The sequence below is a fragment of the Cervus canadensis genome, chromosome 10 (genome assembly GCF_019320065.1).
Source record: "Cervus canadensis isolate Bull #8, Minnesota chromosome 10, ASM1932006v1, whole genome shotgun sequence".
Classification (NCBI taxonomy): domain Eukaryota; kingdom Metazoa; phylum Chordata; class Mammalia; order Artiodactyla; family Cervidae; genus Cervus; species Cervus canadensis.
Window position 1 is genome coordinate 67,012,480 of NC_057395.1, and position 23,358 is coordinate 67,035,837.

Below are 23,358 nucleotides of genomic sequence, written 5' to 3' on the forward strand. Positions count from 1 at the left end.
TTTGCCCAAGGTGAGTCACTCAACCACCAAATGGAAAAGTGGCCTCACATCTCTTTTGTCCATTACAGTGCTGCTATTTCTCCTGCCCTGCAAATGGCAACCACCGCTCATTTTATAATCGTGCTCCCCACAGTGGACACTCCTCATTGTATCTGTAGCATTTTTAATTTGAGTGAGTGGGTCTCAATTTTTTTCAGCCATATGATCCTTAAAATAATCACAACTGAATCAGACGTGAACAGCCTAACAGGTAGAACAAAGTCAAAGCAGAATTTCTCTGATTGAACCCGTCCTGCACCTTCTGCATAAAACCCTTTGCCCTCTGTCGGGCACAGTTGGAAAACATTGGTCTAAAACACAGCTGAGTGGATTTGCTGCCTGGCACATCTAATCTTATTGTCTTCAGTGACCCTAGCCTTTCTTAAAAGATCTGAAGACGTGTTTAAACTCAGGTGAAGAAGCCCTGGAGGATCATAGAGGGTGGGACAGGAGAGAATGGAGAAATCATCTTTCTGAGTCTTGGGAGGTAAAACCTGGGCTACCGTGGGGTTCCTGGGGAGTCCACAATACAGATTTCCAAGAAAACTCATTCTTACAAAGCCAGGACTTCTAAAGATAGCACTGGCTCAGTGGCAATGAGGAATGACCTTTCTTCCCTCCTTCTCCCACCCCCACTCCAATTAAATCTTTTTCCTTCCTCTCCACCTGTACCTGGGGTTCTCTCCAGGCTGCAGGCAAATGTGTGCATTAATCACACACGGATCGGCCGGTGCGCTGGGATGGTGGGAAGCGGCTGATTTATGAACCAGCCAAAAGTGCGGGAAGGCTGGGAGTGGGCAAGGCAGGCCCAGCTCGGGGAGCATATGGGAGCCTTTTCTCTAGGACTAGACCCATATGCTCCACTGCAGGTCCATATGCTGTGTGGGCTGGCCCTCTCCTTTGCCAGAGTCAAAGCTGCCTGTCTGCTATAATGTGTAGGGAGCTGGATTCGCTGCATGCCCTACTGGCATTTAAACACACCTCCTCCAATAGTGTGAGACCTTAAGGGTTAGGTCTTAGAGTTCTCCTTGTAGACAAAAAGAGAGCCACATGTGTGCCCTTGTCAATATCAGTTATTGTCATTTGCTTATTTAGGGACCGTCCACAAAAGACAGATGAGACCAGGTTGTTGTTCCCTTTTTGTTTTTTGTTTTTTAATAGAAGAGGAAATTGAGACATAGTACTAGAACCATAAGATGCTATTACTAGTAACTGGTCTCCATTTGCCACCTGGAGTAGGCAACTCAGTGCTTACAATGGTACTGGAAGGACAGTAGCATTGATGGGAGCTGGGTACCTCCTCAGATTTAAAAACCATAACTGATTCTTTTGGATGTGTTTCTGTTTAGTAAGCTCTAAAATGATATCATGACTTCACGCCATTAAGTTTATACTATTTTATCACTATACATTATTTCTTTGGCACATTTTTTTTGAAGATATCAATAGTTTTGGAATATTTTATCACTTTTTAAAAATATTTTTAGAGTTGATAAAATTCCCATTCTAGTGGGTCTGACCTCAATGATAAGATCTAGTAGTTTAGAAAGATAAGATTTTATTAAACACACATTTATATAGAGATAGATGGGCCCAATATGGATCTAAGCGTGTTACAGTAATTAACATATTTCGTCCTATAACAAACCTATATGGTGGATAGATAATGTAATTATTATTATTCCCATTTTTACAGATGAGAAAATCAAAGCACTGAAAGATGAGATATAATAAAATAGCCCCAAAGCTATTGAAACATTGTCCCATAATAAAATATCCCAAAAGCTATTGAAACGTTTGTCCCAAAGTGAAAGTGTTAATCGTTCCATCATGTCTGACTCTTTGCAACCCCATGGGCTGTAGCCCACCAGGCTCCTCTGTCCATAGAATTCTCCAGGCAAGAATACTGAAGTGGATAGCCATTCCTATCTCCAGGGGATCTTCCTGACCCAGGGATTGAACCTAGGTCTTCCTGCATTGCAGGCAGATTCTTTACCATCAGAACCATCAGGGAAGCCCTTCACTGTGGTGGAAATTTCCTTGTGTAGAAACTACGGAGCCAGGAGGCCCGCTATCTAGGACTCTGATTTGTGTTGGGTCTTTCCTTGGCCCTCATTTCTAAGGAGCCTCCTGTGTGGCAGGGCAGGGTTTAGGATTTGGAAATCAATGTCAGAATGGAAGGGCAGAGGGAGAGGGTTGAGCTCTGGAATCTGATGGGTTCTACCTGGCTGCTGAAGCACTTTAGTTCACGCCGGAAGTGAGTTTGAGGTACCTTAGAGTTTGCATCCTCCAGGCGGGCCTGATCCAATGACTGAGGGGGTGCAGGAGTAGGGAAGCTCCCGTACCCGGGCAGAGGCTGACCACTGTGAGGATGACTTACATGGCAGGGTTCCCTGGAGGATCAGACTGTGGGACTTGGCCAGAAATCACACTCTTATTTGGCTTCCCCACTTCCCTGTCCTGCTCCCTCTTTCCTGCCTGGTTTCCCTGGGGAGCACTGCCTTTGTGAGCCACTTGTATACACATCCCTAGCTCAGGGTTGTCCTTGCAGACCTGACCCCAGACTCACTCTTTAAAGAGATCTGGGGGAAGTCTCTAAGGAGAGCTTGAAGTGAAGGAGCTGCCTGGGCCAAAAAAGCAAGGATGCATTGGTGGAGGGAAAGGAAAAATTAAACATGGTAGATTTAAAACTGCAACTTATCATTTCTCTCCATTTTAATGACTTTGTAAAATGAAAAATATTGGGGAGATGAGGTTCCTCACATACCTGCAAGTTAATCTTATTGGGATTCAGTGAGATTGGAGCCTCACGGCTGGTGGCACTGGTGGTGTCCACATAGTTCTTCTTTCTAGCATCACAGACTAGCATATGTTCTGTGACCTCCCTTTTTCTCTCCTTGGTGTTTTCCTGTCTCTATACCTACGAACCAACTCATTAGAAAAGACCCTGATGCTGGGAAAGATTGAGGGCAGGAGGAGAAGGGGACAACGGAGGACCAGATGGTTGCATCCAACCATCATTGTCATTGTCAATGTGTCATTGACTCAATGGACATGAGCTTGAGCAAACTCTGGGAGATAGTGAAGGGCAGGGAAGCCTGGCTTGCTGCAGTCCATGGGGCTACAAAGAGTCGGATATGACTTGGCGACCAAACAACAACAACAACTCCCTATGAAAGAGGTTGATCTGTCATCAGACTCAGAGGAAGTAGGCAGGGAGGTACACACTGATCCAAAAGAGTTACTAAAAAAAAAATAAAATTAAAGAATCCCCTTTTAATATGGAGAGAGAAATACAGATACATATTTGCTTGTATTTTTAACATTGTATTTTATTGCTGTGGATCACGTATTTCGGTGGATCCATGATATCCATGTGTTAATTGAAGGTTCTATAATGCCAGTGCCAATCTGACTTTAAAGAGAATTTCCAGCATCACCTCTGATAGCCCTTCATCCCATCGTCCCTCAATAGCCCTAATCTAAAATAGTTGCCATGAAAGGGGAAGCCATCCCCAGGGTTGAGCTGGAGTTGGCTTGTACTAGCTCACAAGAGCCTATGATTGACTTGCCAGGAACTGTGCAAACTAGTGGAGATCCAACTGTGGGCACAAACCTGACCAGGTTGGGAATATTTACACCATGGAAATTGGCAAACGCTACAAGTCAGGCAATGCTACAATGCTTTGGCAAATGCTACAATGCTACAATGCTTCCCCATACCTGCCTAAGAAAGCTGACTATTCAGTGTTTCCCAGCGCATCACTGGAAAGTGCTCAGCACTTGATCTGCCCACCTGCTGTCTGCAGGACTGATGCACTGGCTGGGTGAACAACGGGGAGTCCAGGTAAGTGCCAGGATCAGGACTGCAGCCAGGTGCTTGAGGTACTCCCTCCCTCCATCCACCGTGACCCATGTCTCAGTGTTGAAGGCTTTTCCTCCTGTCAGCAGGCTGATTCTTGCATTCAAAAAGGAGGTGCCTGGTCATCTTTCTACATTTGGAAATATGTATTTCATGAGGTAAATGAAACAATGTTTGCAACTGGCATTTTTTCCCTTCTAGACTATGTGAATATTCTGAAACTTTGGTTTCACCATTTTGCTGAGAGGGAAAGAAAGTCAGTCTGGTCCTTGGCTTGTGGATGCTGAGAGCATGTAAACAACTAATGATAAAAAGCTTCATAAAGCTTGTGACCTTATGAAGCATGCATGTTCAGTTGCTAAATTGTGTCCTACACTTTGCGACCCTATGGACTGTAGTCCACCAGGCTCCTCTCTCCATGGGATTTCCCAGGCAAGAACACTGGAGAAGGTTGCCATTTCCTACTCCAGAGGATCTTCCCAACTCAGGGATTGAACCTGTATCTCCTGCTTGGCAGGTAGATTCTTTACCACTGAGCCACCTGGGACTTGGGATAAACCAGGATCCTTGTGACCTTATATTATATGCTTATTGTAGGCACATGGCATAGTGTAGTAGAACCAAGCTGAGGCTTTAAGTTGAACAGATTTGTGTTTGACTTTCAGCTCAAACGCAAGAAATAAAAAAAGTGGAATACAAAATTTTATGTACACTGTGAGCAAAACTGTAAAAATGATGTCTACATGGGAACAAGCTCTGGAGTAAACAGAAAAAAGGAAAAGAGCTTTGTTTGGGGTCCTGTGAAGCCTCAAGAAAGTTATTTATCTTCAGTTTTGTCATCTGTGAGATGGGCATACTAATACTCACCTTTCAGGGAGGGAACAGGAGCTTCAAATACAAATAAAAGGGGTGAAAAGATTCCAGGAAGACGGAACATTTTATAATGGAAATGTGGGGAAGGATTCACTTCCAAGGCTGCCCAGATGGCACTAGTGGTAAAGAATCTGCCAGCCAGTGCAGGAGATGCAGGTCAGTCCCTGGGTTGGGAAGATCCCTGGATAAGGAAATGAGAAACCCACTCCAGTATTCTTGCCTGGAGAATCCCATGGACAGAGGTGCCTGGCAGGCAACAGTCCATGGCAAAAATACACAGAAGAACTATACACAAAAAATTTTAATAACCTGGATAACCATGACTCACACACCTAGAATCAGGTATCCTGGAGAGTGAAGTCAAGGGGGCCTTAGGAAGGATTACTACTATGAACAAAGCTCAAGGAGATGATGGAATTCCAGATGAGCTGTTTAAAATCCTAAAAGCTGATGCTGTTAAAGTGTTGCACTCAACGTGCCAGCAAATTTGTAAAACTCAGCAGTGGCCATGGGACTGGAAAAGATCAGTTTTCATTCCAATCCTAAAGAAAGGTGGTGCCAGAGAATGTTTAAACTACCATACAGTTGTGCTCATTTCACATGCTAGCAAGATAATGCTCAAAATCCTTCAAGCTAGGCTTTAATAATATGTGAACCAAGAACTTGCAGATGTACAAGCTAGATTTAGAAAAAGCAGAGAAGCCAGGGATCAAATTGCCACATTCATTGGATCATTGAGAAAGCAAGGGGATTCCAGAACAACATCTACTTCTGCTTCACTGACTATTGACTATGCTGAAATCTTTGACTCTGTGGATTATAACGAACTGTAACAAATCCTTAAAGAGGTTGGAACACTGGACCACCTTACACCTGTCTCCTGAGAAACCTGTATGCAGGTCAAGAAGCAATTGCTACAACTGGACATTGAACAATGAACTGGTTCAAAATTGGGAAAGGAGTATGTAAAGGCTGTATATTGTCACCCTGCTTATTTAATTTATATGCAGAGTACATCATGAGAAAAGCCAGGGTGGATGAATCACAGGCTGGAATCAAGATTGGCAGTAGAAATATCAACAACCTCAAATATGCAGAAGATACCACTCTAATAGCAGAAAGTGAGGAGGAACTAAAGAGCCTCTTAATGAGGGTGAAAGAGGAGAGTGAAAAAGCTGGCTTAAAACTCAACATTCAAAAAACTAAGATCATGGCATCTGGTTCCATTACTTCATAGCAAATAGAAGGGGGAAAAAATGAAGACAGTGACAGATTTTATTTCCTTAGGCTCCAAAATCATTGTGGACAGTGACTACAGCCACGAAATTAAAAGATGCTTGCTCCTTGGAAGGAAAGCTATGACAAATCTAGACACCATATTAAAAAATAGAGATATCAGTTTGTCAACAAATGTCCATCTAGTCAAAGCTATGGTTTTTCCAGTAGTCATGTGTGGATGTGAGTTGGACCATAAAGAAGGCTGAGCACTAAATAATTGATGCTTTCAAATTGGGGTTTGAGCAAACTCTGGGAGACAGATAAGAACAGGGAAGCCTGGAGTGCTGCAAGCCATGGGTTAACAAAGATTCGGACATGACCGAGTGACTGAACACCACCACATGGGGAAATATGATGCAACAGAAATGTAAAAAGTGGGCAGATATTTAAGGGATAGAATATTTGAGCTTTCTAAGAAATCAGTGAAATTTTGATATCCTCTGAATATCAAGGCTATATGTGGAGAGGAGCAAGATTCTAATTTCTCTAACTGTAAAACCCTTGGACTTGCTCCCCCTAAGTCAGGCTTCAAACTTAGTGCAAAGGGAATATGTCCTTCATCACTCTCTCCGTCTTCTCTTTATTTCTGTTCCTTCAAGTTCAAGCACAAGAAGAAGAAGATGCCAAGATAACACTAGATTCTTCCTTCTTTGGGGCAATTGACAGTGCTCCCAGAGGCAGGACTGAGCCTCTCTGAGCATTTCTGAGTTGCCTTTTAGGGCAGCCCTTTTGTGACGTGAGTGCAATGATGAAAGACCACAGATCTGTGGCTCTAGGTGGAATACCAGGAGGGGACTGGATTATTTGGGGAGCTTTCTCTAAGTTCAAGGACTGGACTCAAATCTCCAGTGGTATGAAAAGTCTCTCTGGGAGACTGAGATTCATCCTTTCTTTCCCTGCCTCTCCACTCCTTTCTCCCATCCACGGACCCCATTGTATGGAATGTCCTGCTGGGAAATCTCACCCTGTAGCATTTGGAGGTATCGGCTTTAAGAAGCTTGGTATCCTTCGTTAGGTATTTTATTCATGATTCCAAACACAATCCATTGTGCCAATTGTAATATTTTCCCCTGGGAATAAAAACACAAAAACATACCACAAATAAGTGACTGCCACTCTGAAAATTGCTCCTTTTGGTCAAACTCTTTCATCTTTTATTTTTAAGGGCTTTTTAAAATTTACTATGCAACAGCATTATAATGGCAATAACAAAAACTGCAAATAAAGCTGTTTTCATTTTTCATGTTTACTCCAGACCCTGTTCCCATGCAGACATAATTTTTATAGTTTTACTCACAATGTACATATAATTTTGCATTCTGCTTTGTGCATTAAACACTATATCATAAACAAATTCTGAGTTTCTTTGTCATATTGCTAATTAACATTTTTATTGGCTGCATACTATTCCATCAAGCTGGTATAATTTTACTTAATCATTTCTCTGTGGATATTTATGCTATTTAGAATTATTTTTAATTATACATTAAACTCACACAGAAATAAATATCTTCACACACAGTCCTTTTATCATTTTTTTGGTGTTTGTTTTTAAAAGATTACAGTCTTTGAATAAAATTCTCAAATTTTACAGAATGATTTAAAAATATTTTGGGGTACAAGCTTACAGTGTGACCAGCGATATTTACCAGCTTCATCAGACATTTGTTCCTGTTGGATGATTACCCTTGTTTAGAGGTATTATTACTAAATGTGATTGAGCAAGGAAGACCACAGAAGAACCAGGCACATGCCGGGTCAGACATAAGAACAGGCACACCAAGCTTGTAAAAGTGTAGGCTAGAAGTGTGACATCACGTACTTCTGTCGGATGGACATGACACATTTGAGAGTGAATATGAAAAGTGTTAGTCACTCAGTTGTGTCTGGCTCTGTGTGACCTCAAGTACTACAGCCCTCCAGACTCCTCTGCCCATGGAATTTTCCAGGCAAGAATATTGGAGCAGGTTGCCATTTCCTACTCCATGGGATAACCCCAACACAGGGATTGAACTCCTGTCTCTTGCGTCTCCTGCATTGGCAGGCGGATTCTTGACCTGCGTGGTGAAACTGCCTAGAGCATCATCACAGCGCCCCCTGCCGCCCAACTCTACAGTGTAACCTTCACCATCCGTGTCACATCTGATGGATGCAGAGCAGTGAAATGTCATGGAGCAAAGCATATTGGCAGAGCATCCCAGTCTTGAAAAATGGCTGGCGGACCCATCAAGAACAGTTATAGACCAGCAACTAGGGGGTGCCCATCCTATGGGCCAGGTAGGATCAGATAAAAATTGTAGCCATTGCTTGACCCTCCAGCCATTGCTTGACTTTCCAGCCATTGCTTGACCCTCCAGCCATTGCCTGACCCTCCAGAGGTACAGAGAGAGCTGGCTTCTTTGGTCCTCTGTCCTCCAGTGACCAGCAGAAAAATGATTCCTTCCAAGCCTGGCTAGGTTAGGAAGGAGTTGCTAAATTTCTGCTGGCCTGTGACCTCAGTGATTCTATTCCTGTGAGATGTTGAGTATAAGTCGCTGAATAGTTCTGAGGCTGAGATTTGATTTATGATTACAGGTAATTTTGTGTGTGTCTTACTTTTATTATCTTTCTCCCTGCATTTTCTTCTCATTGCTAATTTGCTCAAGTTTCTCTAACCCTAAAAGGTTTTTTAAAAAGTCACAACCCTTCTCTGCTTCCTTGACTTTACCCCCAAAATGTGGACATTCATTTTTTCTTTTCAATTTGTCTTCCATGAAATGCTGAGTAAAAATAAATGATTAACATGCTGTTTGACAAAGAGATGGCTAATTAGATGGTGGAAAAATTGGGCAAATTCTGTTTATTTCTTCCAGCAAAGATCTCAGACTATCTTTTTCTTCAATCTCTTCTCTCCCAGCTCATAAAGGCCTCATTTGCCATTTCCTTGTTTCCCCTCTGATCTCATAGTAGCTGTCCACCAAGCAAAATGCTGCCACGTGGGTGCCACGATACAGAGCTGAGAACGTATTATTTACTAACTCCATGCTGCTTCCACAAGCAGTTATAGGACAGAATTTACACTTGTTTTCAAACAGTTTTGTGAATCAATAGGACATATTTCCTTCTGATCTTTTCTTCTTTTTATGGACTCTGTTTCATTAATCTTTTTCTGCAAGTTTTTAAATTGAAGTGTAGTTGATTTAAAATGGATTAGTTTCAGGTGTACACCAAAATGATTTAGTTTATTCAGAATATATATATATATATGTATATGTTTATATATATATAATATATTCAGATTCTTTTCCCTTATAGATTATTGCAAAATATTAAGTAGAGTTCCTCATGCTATACAGTAGGTCCTTTTTGACTATCTGTTTTATATTTAGTAGTGTGTATCTGTTAATTCCAAACTCCCAAATTTATCTCCCTGTCCTTTCCCCTTTGGTAACCTTAAGTTTGCTTTCTATGTCTGTGTGTCTATTTTTGTTTTGTATATAAGTTTATTTGTATACCCCCCCTTTTTTTTTAAGATTCCACACATAAGCCATTTCTGATCTGTTAAATTTAGGAAATTTAGTTAAATGAAATATTTTCAAATAGAGTGGTTTCTTCATGACTATGCAAAAGAATTTTTCAGATACATTTTCTGATTGTATATTACCCAAAATTTTATTTCAAAATTCCATTGTCTTTGACAACTTTGTAAAGATGGTGACTGCTAAACTTCTTAACTGAAAGTTACTATTTTTTCTCTTTGTAATGAATAAACATCTTGATGGTAAAGATAACAACTCTATCTCATTTTGTTTTCTATTAAGTGAAGTGAAGTCGCTCAGTCGTGTCCGACTCTGTGACCCCATAGGCGGTAGCCTACCAGGCTCCGCAATCCATGGGATTTTTCAGGCAAGAATACTGGAGTAGGCTGCCATTTCCTTCTCCAGGGGATCTTCCCAACCCAGGGATCGAACCAGGGTCTCCTGCATTGCAGACAGAGGCTTTACCATCTGAGCCACTAGGGAAGCCCTTGTTTTCTATTAAGTAAGATGAAATTTTTCTTTTCCTTGTCATTTGAACCTTATCTTTGTCCGGTGGGTGGACTGATAATGTAAGGGCAAGCAGAATATTCAGTTATTATTTGGAGAGTATTGATGTCAGGACACAGGCCGTGATGATATGTGAAAATTAGAATAAGGTCATCTGACACACTCTGGGAGCATCCTGGAAGAAATTTAGGAATGAGGAAGAACAATTTTATTTCTAAAGTAGTTCTTAAAAAACTATTTTAAAACATGTTTATGTACGTATGTATTTATTTTTGGCTGTCCTGGGTCTTTGTTGCTGCCCGTGGCTTTCTCTAGTTGCAGTGAGTGGAGGCTCCTCTTCATTGTGGTGCACGGGCTTCTCATTGCGGTGGCTTCTCTTATTGTGGAGCACCAGCTGTAGGTGCATGTGGGCTTCAGTAGTTGTGCACGTGGGCTCAGCAATTGCATTGTGTGGGCTCAGAGTTGTGACTTGTGGGCTCAGTAGCTGTGGCATAAGGCTTAGTTGCTCCATGGCATGTGAAATTTTCCCAGACCAGGGCTCGAACCCATGTCCCCTGCATTGGCAGGCAGATTCTTATCCAGTGCATCACCAGGGAAGTAGTTCTTAAGACCTCTGAGCATCATTTTCTTCAGCTGAAAATATGGATAATGATAACCCTCATAGGGATATAGTGAAGATTAACATCAAATGCTGCCCAGATATTTCCTCGCACAGTGCCCTGCACAAAATCAGTCTCATGACATCGTCATTATCTTTAGGATTTTAAAAGGCGAGTGCTCAGATCCTGGACTTCACTTCCTGCTTCTGCCATGCATGGGGATTCCTTGCTCTGTCCATTGCCATTTCCAGCCTCTTGCCATTTCCTAGAACCTAAAACGACCGAGAAAGGAAATTGTTGCCTGTTTCCTGCAACATGCAACCCTGATGCAAACTCGTTTTAAATTCACACTGGTGAAAAATGGGCCTGCATCCTACTGTGAATTTAAATACTTACAACCCAGGAATAAACGGATCGCATGGCTCATTTATCTCGCAGCCATTAATTAATGGTGGTTAATTGTAGTTATGAGCTGTTGAATTCCAGACTCTTGTACCCATACATTTTCTTTAATGTATGCAGAAAACCGTGGAGGCAGTCAGTTAGGAAGTGGAAACTTACTACCCCACCCCTGCAACTTCATCTTCTCAGCACTATTCCTTATTGCACTGACTCCGCAGGCTGGCCCAGGTTGGGGGCTGAGGCTCCACCATGCATGGCTTCCTGGGACACTCCCTTCAATGGTTATTGTCTACCCCACTCCTGGGACAGACCTGCTTGGCTGAACTTTATATGTTCTACCTGTGAGAAGTAGGGCTTCCCAGGTGGTGATAGTGGTAAAGACCTCACTTCCCAGTGCAGGAGACACAGGAGATGTGGTTTCCATCCCTGGTTTGGGAAGATCCTCTGGGGGAGGGCATGGCAACCCATCCCAGTATTCATGCCTGGAAAATCCCAAGGACAGAGGAACCTTGAGGGCTATGGTCCATAGGGTTGAAAAAATCGGACACAACTAAGTGATTTAGCACACACGTACACACTGTGAGAAGTAACTCTGTAACAAAGATGAAAAAACTTTTTAAAAAAATCTGGCAATTCGAGGAAGAGATTTTCATGTCAGATAGGATCAGATCTTTGGCTAGAAGGAAAATTATACTTTGGAATATTTCTGTTGTCTTATCCATGGAGGAGTCTGCTGGAGAAGAGCCTGGAATGGATAAAATAAGACATGTCTAAATGGAGAAGCCATGCCTCAGACTCTTTCAAGTAAGACTTCTGGAGCCATCAGTAGTCTCACAGCTCAATAGTTAGCACTGGATTAGGAGTGTGATGGAATTGTAAGGTGGTCTGCAAGATTCCTGCGCTCTCAGTGATACACCCTAGATAACATTCACTCAGGACTTTCCTGGTGGTCCCTTGGTTAAGACTCTGTGCTTCCAACGCAGGGGGCAATGGTCAGGGAACTAAGATCTCACATATCACACAGAGCAGCCAAAAATAAATAAATAAATAAATAAAATAAATTAAAAAAAATAGATAATACTCTCCCCAAGAGTGTGGTGGGTCTTACCCAATCAGGGGAGCCCTTTTAACCAAGGGGTTAGAGGTTAAGAAACAAAGACAGGGAGATTTAAAACTGCAGCAAATGCTGTCCTTGTTGACCTTGAATGAGCCAGGTACCAAATTAAGGAAGGGGCCATGGGCCTGTGAGTGGTCTCTGGGAGCCAAAGTAACCTCTGGCTGACAACCAGCAAGAGGACAGGGGTCCCCAGTAATACAACTGTTAGGAAGTAAACAGCCTCAGGAAATTCAGAGCTGAACTTTTCCCAGTTGAACCTCCAGATGAGGACACAGCTGGCTGGCATTTTGATCTCCAGCCTTGTGAGCCCCTGAGCAAAGAACATAGCTAAAATGCACCAGATTCCTAATCTATGGAGAAAGGGAGATAATAAATTTGTATTTTTCTGAGCTGCCAAGTTTGAGGTGATTTGTTCTACAGCAATATATTATAAATTCATGGAAGTTGTGCTGTTCCCTCAACTTACAAGGGTTATTATCACAGCCAGTACTTTTTTTCCAGTAGAGTCCATTATCTATCACAGCACACAGAGTTTGGGTTGATGGATTCATCTTCTGGAAAATCTTGAAGCATGTCATCCTATGCTTTAAAATGGACAGTGGCTTTGCACTGCTTATAGAATCAAGGGTCCCCTTGATCATATCAGTGATATTGGGAAGAGAACTATCTTTCCCTGGCAGGGGGTAGTGGTGCAACTGTTAAAATGCACCAGTGGTGAACTGGGGTGGGAAACTAATGCAGGATGACACGCTGGTGAATATGATACCTGTAGATTTTTAAGATGTTTAAGGGGTGTAATAATTTTAAGGACAATGGACTGGGATGACTGGCATAATCGATGCATTAGAAAAAAAATTGAAATTCTGAAGGTGATTAGTCACCAGTATAACACAAAGAGTGAAAATCAGAGGACTTTCTTGACAACTATAAAGGAAGTTTCATCTCTGGCAGCTGGAGGACAGAAAAAGGCTGATAGTCGGGCCCAGAACACAATGATAAGGGTTGTAGGTCTCCAAAGAAGGTTACATCTTCAACCCTACTGTATCTTCTGTGCTGAGACATCAAGATGCTCACTGGGACTTCTCTGGTGGTCTAGTGGTTAAGAACTTGCCTGCCAATGCAGGGGACATGGGCTAAATCCCTGGTCAGGGAAGATTCCACATGTCATGGGGCAACTGAGCCCATGAACCATAACCATTGAAGCCCGTGCATTCTAGATCCCTTGCTCTGCAACAAGAGAAGCCCCGGCTACCACAAATAGAGAAAGCCCATGTACAGAGACAAAGACTCGGTGCAGCCCAAAATAAATAGAAATGTTTAGGAGAAGGAAATGGCAGCCCACTTCAGTATTCTTGCCTGGAGAATCACATGGACAGAGGAACCTGGTGGGCTGCAGTTCATGGGATCAGAGAGTCAGACATGACTGAAATGACTTAGCAGCAGAAGCAGTCCTCACTAAGAAAAAAAATGCTCACAGAGGATGCATTTGCTTCATTACAATATGAGTTACACTTCAAACACATTTGTCCCTTTGGAATATCCTCTATATTTCCTTCTAGGTATAACGGGTTTATTAAACAACAACAACAGAAAACTCTATTGGTGACCCCCAATCATATAGAATTTCCCTGGATTAGTTCTTCTTAATCTGTGTGTGATAATGCTCTGATTAAAAGCAAATTTAGCATCTAGTGAAACAGAATCAGAATTCTAGCTTTTTCTATTTCCTTGGAAAAGTTCACTGTAATCTGTGTGTGTGTGTGTGTATGTGCGCGCGCGCACATACACACACACACACACACACTATGGCTACATGTTTGGGAACCTTTAATTTCCTCCCAAAGTTCTTAGGAAGGCAAACATCTTTGCAGCCAGGCACGCCATAGATCATGACCTAGTGCCCATGTGCTACATGCATGTCTGCATCCTCGGTTGCTAAGTCTTGTCTGACTCTTTGTTTTATTTATTTATTTTTTTGGTCTGACTCTTTGTGACTCTGTGGACAGTAGCCCACCAGGCTCCTCTGTCCATGGGATTCTCCAGGCAAGAATACTGGAGTTGGTAGCCATTTCCTTCTCCAGGGGATCTTCCTGACCTGGGGATCGAACCTGAGTCTCTTGCATCTGCTGCATTGGTAGGTGAATTCTTTACCATTGAGTCACCTAGGAAGCCAGCCTACGTGCTGTGGGGGATGCCAGAGTGCCAGTTATAAATTATTGCCCTGTGATCTGAGCCCACCCTGCCCAGCTCATCCTAGTCAACTCCCTGCGGGCTTCTCCGAGCTCAGGCTGGGAGAGTGCCCAGTTCCCTGGAGGAGGGGGAGCCTCTTGCTGTGATGGTGTCTAATTGTTTCTAGATTGAGTATTTCCCTGGGACAGCAGTCCCAGCCGGTGTTCCCTGAATTAACACGCTCACTGAAGGATTGAGGATGGTGATTAGACTCGACAGCATCCGTTTCGGTGGGACAGTCGCAACGCCACAGAGCTACGTGGGACGGTGAGGAGATTTATTTGTGTGGAATGGAGACATATGGGCAGAATCATCCGCTCCCTTTCCTCTGTAATTAAAACATCTGGGAGCCCCAAAGGGCTGGGAAATGAGAAGAAAACAGCGTACAGCTCTTCCTTGCCCAGCTCTGAACAATGCAGCTGTGGGACTGTGACATCAGAGGTGCTGACCACCTGGCCTGGGCTGGCCTGGGAACTGCCAGCCCCCCAAAGGCCAGGTCAGTTGCAAACATGACTTTGGGGGGGACTTGTCTTTGGTGCTTAGCGTTATTTTTGTCTGAAAGTGCACAACCTAAGTTTCTTTCTGAAGATCTTTTTTATAGTGTTTTACAAAAAGAGTGAGGGGGTGGTGATAAATGAAAGGGAAAATGTAGGGCTCAATTTAGGGGCTGGTGTAGATTGTGGCATTTTTGGTCACATGACAAATTGGGGACCATGGAAGTTGTTTTCCCCAAGATGGAAGGAGACCTTGGTTCTTCTTACCCAGGATCCCTCATCTAAGGCCTAGACCTCAAATGGATCCCATTAGCCTAGTTTCAGGCCCCTCAGCAAACACGCTGCCCTCTGCTTTCTTTAGAGGGGCCTGAGGTGTGATGGTTTAGCAGAAGAACATTCTCAGGAAGCCTGGATTGACTAGAACCAGGGACCAGTTCTTTCTCTGGGATTCACTTCTTTGTTTCTCACCCACACACCCCCCCAACCTCCACTCAGGACTCCATCTCCCCAGCCATTCAAGCAAGGAAGCTTTACAAAGCACCATCATCTCCCAAGTGCTGCACTTGGCGAGGGGGACAGAAATCAGGGCTCTCAAATAGGTCACTTGATCTCGAATGAGACAGAAAACAATTCAAAAAGGCACTTGATAAGAAGCTGGGTAGTCTATGTCTTGTGAGCATGCAGAGGAGAGCATGGGCCTTTGCCTCCTCTATCTTGATTCCTGAATGAAATAGTGGTACCCACTATTGAAGTCTCTGTTCTGCACATCACATGGGAGCCCAGTGCCATCAGCAGGAAAATATATAGGTGTGTATTTACTGAGTACTTCTTAAGTGCCTAGAGGCTTCTCAGGTGGTGCTAGTGGTAAGGAACCTGATTGCCGATGCAGGAGACATACAGAAACGAGTTCGACAAGTTCGATCCCTGGGTCGGAAGATCCCCTGGAGGAGGGCACGGTTACCCGCTCCAGTATTCTTGCCTAGTGCATGACATATTTGATTTCTTTTCATCTTCAGAATAACTCTTTGAGCTGGGTATTATTCTGTCCATTGCACAGGTCAGGAAACCAAGATGCTAAGTGAAGAAAGTGGCCTGATTGGCATTTGGACCCTCAAGTGATTAAATCAAATGGACATGTTTTTCTGTCTCACTAAGCTGCAGTTTTCTTGGACTTTGTCATTACTGCTATGGAATAAGCACTCTTCTGGGAACCCCGTGACAGCTTAAAGCCCCCCTGTGACTCCTCCTGCCCTCGACATTGGCCCACCCGCTCACCTGTCACCAGCGCCGCCCCGGTTCTTTGTCTCAGAATCCGGTTTCCTGGACTTCACTTAGCTTGTGTAACCTCTGTCCCTGCTGAGCAGGGTTCTTTCGCCTCCGTCCAGACTCCACTGGGCTGTGACTCAGCTGAATGCCTGGGTTACGTCGTCTTTGCCTCTGAAACTTTTAAATCTGTTTGTCACTGCGGATCACAGGGCCTGACACACATGTTTCGCATCTGCAAAGTGAGTCAACTGCTTTATGGATTTTCCCCACCATAACTTCTTACCATCAGCATTTATTAATCCACAACTGATTATAGGACCATCTTGTTTGGGCATCTTGACAAGATATCCAAACAAGATGGTCCTATAATATCACAAAGCAGGAGACCCGGGTTGATCCCTGGGTCAGGAAGATCCACTAGAGGAGGAAATGGCAACCCACTCCAGTATTCTTACCTGCAGAATCCCTTGGACAGAGGAGCCTGACAGGTTGTGGTCCATGGGGTTGCAAAGAGTCGGACAAGACAGAAGCAACTTAGCACACACGCCCTGTTTTCATGGCAATTACAGCCCAGTGCCTGCTTGAAATAATCTCTATTTGTAAATTGCCTTTGGGGGGCCAGCCCTAGCTGGGTGGCATTCGCTTTATCTGGTCCTATGAACCCCTGCCCCGCCTCCTCCCAAGCAATCGCTTCCCAACACAGCTAAGTTTCCAGGACCCCTTAAGAGAGAACTTACCTGTTCACCTAACAGAGGATCTTGTCTCTGGGATCCTGGGGAGAGTTTGAGAAAAAGCCCTGCTCACGTGGGGTGAAAAAGCCCTACCAAATTTACAGCCTAAATTTGTCCCCAAGATTCAATTAAGACCAATCCCCTTCCTGATGAAAGAGTCTGACATCCATTCAGGCATAAATATTTATGCCTGATAGACTTTTTCCTCAACAGCAACACAATCTGCAGTGACAACATTAAAAATATGAATACATTCCTGGTGAAGACTCCATTATCAGTACTAATAATAACTTAACAGTTTCAGCGTGTGTCACAAGGTGATGCATGCAAATGCGGGGCTCGTCTGTCAGAAGCAGTTGGAAGTGGACTGGCGGGTCTGTCACACGCCTTGGTTGCAGCCGGTGAGACCTCATTTCACAGACAACGGTCCCGTGTACTCATTTGCCAGCATAATGCTCTGTGCTCATGTATCACCCTTCATTCAAAGATCATGCATCAGCTTGGCAGACTCTGCCGGTGCCTCCGCGAAGCCAAAACATCTGGATGAGAAGTGAAAAACCCAGTCTTTCAGCAAGTCAGCACAGCCAGACATCTTCCCTCATGTATTTGTTTAATGCCTACTGTCTTCGATGGATGTTTCATCTACACGCTGTCAAACATGCAGATGAAAGACAGATTCCTTTCCCTAATTCAGCTAAAAATTTGGGTACTGGGAAAACACAATGCTTCTTATAACATCCGCGACATCTGTTATTCGTTTAAAGGTTTTGGTTTTCTTGTGGGCAGTTTTTCTTGGAATCGAGCTAAGCTTGTGCCAGAAGGTGGGTGCTATCTGGTTTCTATCCTGGTGTTTCGAACCTCGAGGGTTTCTAGAGATATGGATAGTTGAGAGTAAGCATCGTTTTTCTAAGTGACACTCTTCCAAACTATAAATATGAAATCTACATTGGGATTTATGGATAAATGACATTGTGAGCCTGAACAGCTTACTCCAGTATCTATGGTCCTATTAATTACCAATGGGGTGCAACGACAAATTGTTATGTCTGCAATGGAAGTGAGAGAAAGGTGCCATTTATGTGTCAGAATTATCAAAGAGTTCCTGCTAGACATAGTTTAGAGGAGGAAGGATTGAAAGATGAAAATACATAGCAGTTGCTTCCCACATGTGAAGCAAGAGTCTGCGAAAACAGGACCTAGGAAAGAATCTGGTAGAGTGACTTTATCAATGAACAAGGAATGATTGGAAGGGAAGACTGTGGATATTTGGGGAGGCTTGTCTGAATCCCACCAAGCACTCTGGGTGGTCATGCCAAGCATTAGAAACTCATTCTTGGCAAGGAGGCTGGACAAAGGACCCTGGCACCACCAGTGCCAAGTCCCAGTTGCATAACTATTGCTGTCAAAGAGGGTGGGCCGTGTGAAACTAACTTTTGGCCATTTTCAAATAAAGGAAACTATCCAGCCTACTGGTGAAATGATGAAACGTGTCTAACTTGGGCCCCATTTCCATTTGCACCATGCTAATGGACTTCTGAACTGGCAGTATTTATGAAAAATAAATCTAAGAACCAGATAGGAGCCTACACCATTTTCCCAATCTATCTTGGCTCCTAGTGCTCAGGGTGAGCAGAGAGAAAGTTCTTCAAGCATAGGAGAGGCTAGATAATGTCAAAAAAAGGGCTCAGTCCTCAGTTGCTAAGTCGTGTCCACCTCTTTGCGACCCCATGGGCTATAGTCCGTCAGGTACTTCTGTGCATGGATTTCTCCAGACAATAATACTGGAGCAGGTTGCCATCTCCTCCTCCAGGGGATCCTCCTGACCTAGGGATCAAACTTGCTAACCCACATCTCCTGTGGCTCCTGCACTGGCCGGTGAATTCTTTACGACTGAGCCACCTGGGAAGCCCTAATGTCAAGAAAAAGGGACTTATTTGAAGAATTAGAAATAGCATCTCTGTGTTAAATAGTTATTCTAAGAAAAGAAAAGTTCAGAAAAGTTAAAATTTGCATCTTCAACGATATTCTAGAGGATAGTGCACGTAAAAAGTGTGAGGGGGCAGGAAACAGTATAAGACTAGTAAAGAATGGATACAGATGAAATATAAGATTGTTGAATTTAAAACTACAGCTGAGTCACTACTAGCCCATTAGATACTCAGAGCATTGTCCAACACATATTTCTGTAATGGTGACATTGTTCTAAATTAAGGGTCAGCACACTTGTTTATATAAAGGATCAGATAGTATTTAAGTCTTTGAAGGTAACATATACTCCGTTGCATATTCTTCATGTTTTTAAGCAAAAAATTTTAAGAATAAAGAACAATGCAGCCAATGGGCCTTTATAATTATGATATAAAACATTATTGTGCATGCAAAGCCCATTATTGTGTACACTGTGGGTTTAATATGAAATCAGTAATTCCATTCAGAAGAATTGTATCATACTGATGTGAAAAAATGTTGGAAGAGAAAAATTTAATCTTTTATTAACAAGATGTAATGATTTTGACCACTACAACAGCTTCATTGTTTTAATGTTTCTATCCATCATGCAGTGAATCTCCATTAGACAAAAGCAGAGGAAAGTGAATGAAGCAAATATCTTGAAAAAATTATAAAAGAATAATGAGATAAAAGAGGACAGATCCAAGGAGAATTGTAGGAGGATGGAAAGAAAAGACAGAGAAGAGACAAAATAAAGGAAGGAAAGAAAAAAAATTTAGGTCTTAAAAAGTGTCTTTGTTAGGTGAACTGACTCAACATGATAGTATTATCAAAACATAATGAAAAGGCAGCAATGCTGAGATGTAGCCTTATGAAATTATTTTGAATTTGAAAGTTAAAATAAATTTTGCAACAAGCCCTCTTGCATGAAAATAAACAGATTACTTAGAAAGGAACAAACATAAGATGGTCTCAGATCTTCTGGGGAACTCTAAATGCTTTAGACAATGGTTATAGAGTTTTGAGGAAAAAAAATACTGAGATTTAACAGATTTTACTTAGATAAAATGCATATGCCTGGGTTAGAGCTAGAGAAATCCATTTTCAGAAAGACAGATCCTCAGAAAGTTAACACACGCATTTAAAAGGAAATATTCTCATTTAAATAACCTTGTAGAGAAGATTCCACATAGCAAAAAAAGCTATAAAACAAGAAGAAAGAAAAGCTCCCAAATCCAAAAATAAAAAAATCATGGTGTTAAAGAATTGGAAGAAAACAGCTAAAACTGCAAAATACAGAGTTAAACATAAAATGTTTTTTTTTTTTTACTATGGTTATAATATATATGTACTTGGCAAAATCAAGGAATAAATAATATAAAATTTATTTTATGCCAACAAGTGATGACACATTGATTACATCAATCAAACTCGGACCTGACTGAGGAAAAGAGAAAGTAAACTTGTTCAAACTGTCTCAAACATGTTCATGTTTGTATGTGGACTTATTTGGGTCACATTTATTCAGTGCTTGTTTTATGATGTGCTTTTGACATGGGTTTTCTCTACACAACAGGCTTTCTCATCAATCATATGATGGTGTTAGAGACAACTTTATCAGGAAATATCATCAAAGGTGGCAGCTTTCTTCCTGAATTTGAAGATGTTTATTCTAGAAGGTCTCTATCTTTTCCTCATGAGTTTCTGGCCTCTAGTGAGTGTTGTCGTATCCTTATAAACGGAAGCATTCTGATTTTATGAGATACTTCAGTAGCAATTTATGGTTTCCATCATTTCTCTCACCTAACAGTAATAGATCAGTTTAATTCTCAAATTATTTATGTTTTCATATATCTTCAGGGGAAAGTTAAAAGCGCCATAAGATATTAAATGAGCTTCCCTTATTAATGGGTGGTCTCATTCAATTGATAAAGTAAGCCCAAGGGTCATGTAAATACAGAGGAGACCAAAAGTTTGTCTAATCCAAAGACTGAAGGAAGGGATCTGCCGTGGCAGATCTGTCACTGTGTAATCGAAACATCTGGTGCGTCATGGTGCTCTGTCACTCAGCCGTGTCCAACTCCCTGCGACCCCAGGGACTGTAGCCCGCCAGGCTCCTCTGTCCATGGGATCATCCCAGCAAGAATACTGGAGTGGGTTACCATTTCCTCCTCCAGGGGATCTTCCCGACCCAGGATCCAACTTGCTAACCCACATCTCCGTGGCTCCTACATTGGCAGGCGGATTCTTCACCACCAAGCCCCTTGGGAAGCCCAAACGTCTGGTTTGACTCTGAAATTTCATGTACTTTCTCATTCTCTGCCTTTCCCCAAAGAAACAGAAATGAAGCACTCAATAAGAGAGTAAATGTATCAGTTATTATAATAAATGCAAATGTTTCAAATCCTTTTACTAAAAGATAAAGGACTTAGTAAAATCCTTTCACTAAAAGATGAATTGAATTAAAAAATAACCCAACTTCGTACCACCTTCAGGAGTTATATCTAAATGTTCACTGATAAATATTAAAACTCAAAGTATTAGAAAAGATATTCCGGGCATATGCAAACAAACAGAAAGCAGAGACAGAATTGATGTTACCCAAAGTATAATTTAAAGCACAATACAGTGAACAGGATAATGGGTAGTTTATGTGATAAAATGTGTGATCACAAATTATGCTGTCATAGTTTGTTTAACTATATTTCATATATATCATTATCAAATGATATAAAAATGTTAAAAATGAACTAAAACATTTTAAATACAATTACCTGGGATATGAAACAAAACAATTTCATTTTTTCATAGATCATGAAGACAAAGGTCTATTTATGGAATTTTCTGTTAAAATTTATTAGGCTCAGTACAGGAGTGTTTAGCATTAGGTTGCATAACAAAAAAATTATTTCCAATATCCACAGAAATATACTAAAATTTAACATATTCTTAGCTATGAAAGTGAAAGTGTTAGTTGCTCAGTTGTGTCTGACTTTTTGTGACTCAATGGACTGTAGCCCACCAGGTTCCTTTGTTCATAGAATTCTCTAGGCAAGAAGACTGGAGTGGGTTGCCATTCCCTTCTCCAGGGGATCTTCCTGACTCAGGGATTGAACCTGTGTCTTCTGCATTGCAGGCTGATTACCATCTGGGCCACCAGTGAAGCCCTTAGCCATGAAGAAATCCTCAATAAATTCTCATGAGTAGAAATTAGACAGTTTCTGTTCTCTAACCAGAGTACACTAGATTCTAGAAACTGAAAGAATAGATTTGAGTGAAAACCGCTTGGAAAGTGTGGAAGAAGAAAAATCCTCAATCAAGTGAGTTAAAAGCTAGCATTAACTCTTTAGAAAGCAATGGACTTAGTGCATTCAAATCTCATGGGATATAGTCAAAACTACACTAGATAAGAAAATCATAATATTAGTGTTCAATAATCAAGAATTAAATGAAAATATTCAACTTGAGAAGTTGTTTGGAGGTTGGCAAAATCAGCATGAAAGTAGCTCAAGAAAAGAAATTTTAAAAAAGAGTTTTGAAAAAAGAATTCAGGGGACTTCCCTGGTACTCCAATGGCTAAGAATCTGCTCTCCCAATGCAGAGGTCCCTGGTTCAATCCCCGGTCAGAGAACTAGATCCCACATGGTCCGATTAAAACCTGGTGAAGCCAAATAAAAATAACAAATATTTTTACTTTTTAAAGAAAGAGAAAATTCAAGAAACACTAAAAAATTTTAAATTATGTGCAAGCCTAATCAAGAAAAATCAAACATGGAATTCCCTGGTAGTCCAGTGGTTAGGATTCTTCACTTCTACTGGAGGGGGCACAGGTTTGATCCCTGGATGGGGGAACTAAGATCTCATGTGCTGCATGATATGGCCAAAATTTTTTTTTTTTAATTTAGAAAAAATTAAAAAAACAAACAAACAAGGACATTTTACAGATGGGAAAAATGGAACCCAAAAAGGTGAAGGAACATGACTGAAGTCATACCACTCATACAATGGTTCAGGTGAGGGATGATGGTGAATTGAATCAAGATATTGGCAGTAAGACCGCAGATAAGAGATTCCTTAAAGAGGTGGACAGAGATCCAGGCACCACCTTCTTGGAACAGGTAGTTGGTCCTTTGGTCTTGGTCATCAGTTGTGTGATAATAGCCCTGACCTTGGAGTTACAGAAGCCTAGGCACAAAGCCTGTCCTTGGCAACTTACTTGCTGTGTGACTTGAGGCAAGTTACTAAATTTCCCTATTGTCAATTTCCTCATCTAAAAAAATTAGGTTAGCAATCATTCTTGCTTCATAATGATCTTGTAAAGATTAACTGAGATAATGAATGGATGTAAAATTTTACATAATGAATCCTTAGTAAAATTTTGCTATTGTAATTACTTTATTATTAGTGTTACTAAAAGTGGGGTCTGGCTGCTTGCCACTCAAAAGCCGAGAAAGAAACAAGGTTGGTTGGAAGGAAACTTTGCTTTATTTCAG